This window comes from Camelus dromedarius, chromosome 2 (assembly GCF_036321535.1).
Source record: "Camelus dromedarius isolate mCamDro1 chromosome 2, mCamDro1.pat, whole genome shotgun sequence".
Lineage (NCBI taxonomy): Eukaryota > Metazoa > Chordata > Mammalia > Artiodactyla > Camelidae > Camelus > Camelus dromedarius.
The window spans coordinates 66,927,799-66,933,486 of record NC_087437.1 but is presented as its reverse complement, the minus strand read 5'-3'; positions in this window follow the sequence as shown (position 1 = coordinate 66,933,486).

Sequence of the window (5,688 nt, the reverse complement as noted above, 5' to 3'; positions counted from 1 at the left end):
AATAAAATGGGGAAATGCTAAGAAAAAATGAAATCTTAATAAAGGATTTTTTTTAACAAAAGAATTATGTAAAGTTTTACATAAAGCAAAATGTGATTTAAAACTAAAAGAAAATTTTGTCATATATGAATCTAGCAAAATGGGTGTTCCAACATGAGAGCTTAGTATACTCACTGGAATTAAAGTTTAGGAGATGGAAAATGCAACGAGGTGTGGTTTCCTGCTGGATACCGGGTAACCTTGCTGTACGGTTAAATGGTTGGAACTTCCAAGTTTACTTTAACTTTTTTGCTCCTGCTACACGTAGTCCAGAAGTGGGGGGAGAGGTGGAGGAAAGCATCTGACTCCAGCTGCTCAACTGTATCCTCTATGAGGAAAACGTACCTGTCACCAGCAGACTCAGTCACATGGAGTAGCCGGATTCCATGCCTCCACCAGGTTCCTCCTGTGAGTTAGGCTGAGTCTGGGGCAGGGAGGAACCAGGAAGCGGGGTCGGGGGTGCCTCTGCTGCACACCTGGATGGTTAAGCTGGCGGCAGCAGCCTGATTCCTGATTCCCAGGACAGGGGGCCAAAGCATGTGTTCTGACATGCAACCAGCTTGTTCCTTCCCTGCCTCATTTGCCTCTCCAGGACAGGGCTTGAGTGTCAAGACAAATGACACCTGCACTTGGCTGAGAAGTTTCTCTCTGTGGCCTTTTGGAAGAGGAGGAAGGGGAAGGAGCTTACTCTGGGCAAAGCTTTGAAACGCCTCTCTCCCGTCTCCCTTCCCATCCTCTCTCAGGTGTTCTAGTGCCTTTTTCTTCTGCTGCTAACTGAATTTTCCAGTTCCCCCATGCCTGAGCAAATCCTGTCCCAGAACCACTCCTGCCCTCCCCTCCAAGGCTTCAAACTTCACAATTCTCTCTACCTACAAAATTCCATTTTCTTTGTGATCTGATCTCAGCTAAGTTAAGGGAAAGCCTTTCTGCAAACTACTTCATACTAAGGGGTGAGTGGCAACTAGTCTCCACTCTTAATCTTCTCTGCAGATTTTTCCTTAATAACTGAAATTGACCCCAGTTGGTTGAAACCAATGCAGCAATGGGACCAGGAAAGAGCTACTGTGGAGCAACTTGGCCCACCTGCTGCTCATTAAATCTTACCACCTGCCTTCTCCAATAAGCAGTAACTAGAAAGAGAACAGGCCTGAAGTTGGCCACTGCCCTACCCCCCAACCCCTTCTCCAGCCAGCTTCCTACCAGGTAAGACCCTGAACCCAGGCACTCACTATATCCAGGCCCCCAGCAGTTGGGGAGGTTGGGGAGGACACACGTTTCAGCTGAGACAGACCCAGGCCTGCAGGGAGCACAGTTACTCAGGACTCCTGCACTTTCTGCTCAGGGGTCTTCAGTTTAACCTCAGGCCAGTTCCTGCTCTGCCCAGGTCTTGCTTCCATCCCCTCCACTTTCCCTGGAAGCCCAGCCTTCCCCCTCTTCCTTCTGGCTTCTGGGACTACAAGTGGGGCTCACAGGGAGGCCCAAACCACTGCTCAGGGTGAGGCCCAGACCCAGCCTCACCACGGCCACCATCAGCCGCACCAGTCCGGGGAGGGGAAGGAGAGCAAGAGAGCCTGGCCCTGGCGCACCCAGACAACACCAGCTAGAGAGACTGCCCACTTCTCTGACAGGCCGTCCGCCTGTGTATCAGGTGGGCAAAGGGCCATTACTCCAACACCAAAGGTGTGTATGATTAACTCTGGGCTGGCTGACTGCAGCACCAGACGGGTCACCACGCTCCTTGGCTGGCTGTTTCCTTTCCTCCCCAGATTGCTGCCCCAGCCCCCGGCAGGCTGTTCACCCTGAACGTGAGGAGGCCCACTGCTCGTTTTTGTCAGCCCTGTGATTTTGTCCCCACATTAGCTGGAATAAACAGGGACTGCTCCTCTTCTAAGCAGCAGCTCCGGCTACCCATAAAGGGAAGAAGCAGCGATAACAGTCGTGGGAGTTTGAAAATCTAACCTCCTCTCACCGCCCCACCCCCACCCAGCCGACAGGCCAGGCTGTGGCTGAGGACTGGAAACAGCTGCTTTCTCATTTCTCTAGAATGAACAACCTCCTTTCTCCTGTGTCTAGTTTCTCTTCCCTGCTTCACCTCACCCAGATTCTTATCACCTCCTATATGTGAGACTGAATCAAAGAAGAAACACGGCGGAGACTCAGTGTAAGCTCTTGAGTTTGCTTTCATGTGTGACATTTTTGCCATCAGCTGTGAGTGGCCACCTCCCATGAGGAGATGCAAAAGCATGTCGGAAAAAGATGTGTTGCTAAGAAATGCATAGTTCCCAGGCCCTTCTCCAACCCACCCTCCCCCTAGACGCCAACCAACTCCCCAAACACACACACCACCCACCCGTACCTTTGAAAAAGACAAATAGCCAAATCCCAGGGTTAAAGAGAAACGGTGCCGTCATGCCCTACTTCCTAGCGGCCTCCGCCCTGAGTTCCTCTTGAAGAAAGGAAAAAGTAGCCTGGCAAGCACAACGGAGCCACGCTATTCTCCTGTCAGACGTAAACAATTCACAGAATACCAGCCTCCGATAAGGTCACATAAAATGAGGCCAAGCGAGGCCACGTCATAATTCTGTACAAGCACAAAAACAAGGTCACCGTGCCACCCAAAATACCAAACACACCCCTTTGGGGCTAAATGATGCTACGTGTTTACAACTACAGGTCTCTTCTCCTGCTAGTCCCTCCTCGTGGATAAATGTATTGAGACGCACCATCACAGAACTGTCCCTGCTCTCACAGCGTCCAAAACAGAGCACACTCGGCTGGCTTAGACCCTCCCCAGACCCAAATGCTGTGATAGACTCTGACTCCCTTCTCCTGAGACACCTTGAGGTTCCCCACGGTGTGTTCTCCAGAGCTCACCGCAATGAGTCAGCATCCCGACTTATATCTGCAGGTGTGTTCCTGGGCGTCTTTGGTTGAAGGGCACAGTCTCCAAATAAACTCTGCCCATCCTTATTTCCTCTGTTTGTTGTATTTGTTGGTTTTTTCATTTGTTACCATGAAGCGGTTAAGAACATGAGCTTTGAAGTCAAAACCCTGGCTCCAAATCCCAGTTCTGCATGACTTTGGTAAGTCAGCCTCTTGGAACCTGCTTCAGAAAAGCAGGTCTCACAGGGGACGGGGAGGATTCAGTAAGATACGTAAAGTGTGCATTAGAGCAGCTCACAGCCTGTAAGAGATACCAACAGGAAGTTATACCATAAGTCTGGTCTGAAGAACTCTGCTTGGCCTGTAATCCCTGGGAACACGCCAACTACTGTCATGTTACTTCAATTTACTGCAATAAGCTTAATGAACAAGCTATACTGGTTCAAATTTACAGGCCCTCAAACAATAGCTATGAGTAATAGCTTTTCAGCAAAACTTCTACTCAACAGTGGAAGAATGCACTAGGGCATCAGGATAAGGCACTTCAATGGATACATCTCAAGTTCTGTTTATTATTTCCAGAATCCTGGCTACAAATGCGATCTCTGCCCTTGCTGCCTTCACAGAGAAACCTTATAATCTCCTGACAATGTGATATTCTTGGGGGAGAAAACAAGACACTGGAGTTTAAATCTTATCTCTTCCTCTAACCAGCTTTGGGAAGTTACTTAACTTGAATCTGTCTTTTCTTTGCAGGACTACATACATGACTATAGGACTATTGGAAAGTTAAAATTTAAAAAAAAAAAAAAAAGGAAAACTGAAATACAAAGCAAGCATTCAATTATGGTGCCCCATCCTTCACCAGTGTCTCCTCCAAGGCTCCAGCTCTCTCTCTCTCACACACACACACACATATACAAGATTCTATTTTATTCGAGGTTTTTCCACTTCAGCAGTTGTCAGTGGAACAATGGAGTCTAACCTGTACAGGTGTGTTCCCGGGGGGTGGAGACTGTCGGTCCCTCCTCTGTGAATTTCTTTGAGACCCATCAGGCCCTCTAAGTAGGTATAAGATAGTCTTCAGCATTCCGCAAACCAGTGAAGGTGGCAATAGCTTAAACATCTAAGGTACTAAGGAATAGACTTGAAAAAATTTTTGGAATGTGATGGGTGAAAAAGAACTTGTGAAATGTTCCTGAGTATGCTCCATTTTGTGGGACACACTCATGGCTTTTGAGACTGTATTATATGTAGGACTTGGGGAAAGTGGAGGTTATGAGTCTGCCAGAAAATGTCTTTCACCTCTCCCAAGACTCCATTCACAGAGCATCTGGGGTCCCCAGGAAACCCCATAGGGGCTTGAGTGGAAGTGAGGGGGCAGAGGGCAGAAAAACCAGGGAGGGAGTCTGGAAAAAAGTTCAGAGACCATTTGAGAATGGAAGGCACTTTCAAGTCCAGAAGATACCAAATTTCTCTAGGAGCTAGGACAGGGGTGTAGAGTCAGGAAAACCTCCTTAAAGGAGAGAACCCAGATGAGGGCATCGTGGTGTAATGGAACCTCCACCTCCTCTTCTACCCTGCTTATCTCAAGAGTCAACAGGATCAATAAAGTGTGTGTAAAAATGTCATAAACAGTAAAGCACTATAAAAATGAGTGGTAGTATAAGTGAGAAAAAGTCAATAAAACCTTTAAAGTAGCACACTCTTCACGTTAAGTATTTGCAATGTTCAGACGGACGGCACCCACAGAATCCTTAGCAACTGTAGAAGGTGTTATCTACGACACTCAGAAAGCTTGGCCTCTCTGTGGCAACTGACAATGGAAAACACACAGGGTGGGGAAAGGGGGAAGCTTTTGTAGCCAAACTGCCCAGCAGAGCAAGCAGGCGGCCACATGCCTCCTGCCAGTCACTGGGCTTCAGTACCTGGGGCAGGTACAGAGACACAGTGGGAAAACATAGGTCTTAAAAAACTATCTTCCACCTCAAGAAGTTTCAGTGAGTCATTCAAACGACTTGTACGCAACCTTGGTTGAAAGAATTATCTGAAGAGGGGGAGGGTATTAGCAGTAGAGTGCATGCTTAGCATGCATAAGGTCTTGGGGTCAATCCCCAGTACCTCCACTAAAAAATAAAATTAAATCAAAAATTATTTTAAAATATATAAAGAAACTTAATTACCTCCCCTCCACCCAAAAGAAACAAAAAAATTTTTTTTTAAGAATGATCTGAAGAATTTCAATAGGCATAAGACAGTGTTTTCTAACATTTAAAAAAAAAAATGCAGATGCTTTGTTAATAGCTGAAAATACGGAGGGTGTTTCCACGTGGTAGTAACTACATTTTGTTTCCACTGAGAAATCATTCTCAGTATGGATCCTCAAATTCCTTGCACACACTATTCTCTTCCTTTACCCTCCCCAACCATGAGCAGGGACCTGCAGCCTCCAAACTGGAGGCCCCTGGCCTAGGCTGTTGGGAATCACAATAGTTCAGTCTGTATATGATTATAATCAAGAAAACTGGGATGTTTAACAGATACAAACTACATACATAAAATAGATAAGCAACAAGGACTTACTGTATAGCACAGGGATTTATACCCAATATTTTATAAAAACCTATAGTGAATATAATCTGCAAAAATCCCTGAATCACTATACTGTACACTTGGGACTAACACAATATTATAAATCAACTATACTTCAATTTTTAAAAAAAGAAAGAAAATTGGGATGGAATGCTAAAGATTCCGCTGAAAAGA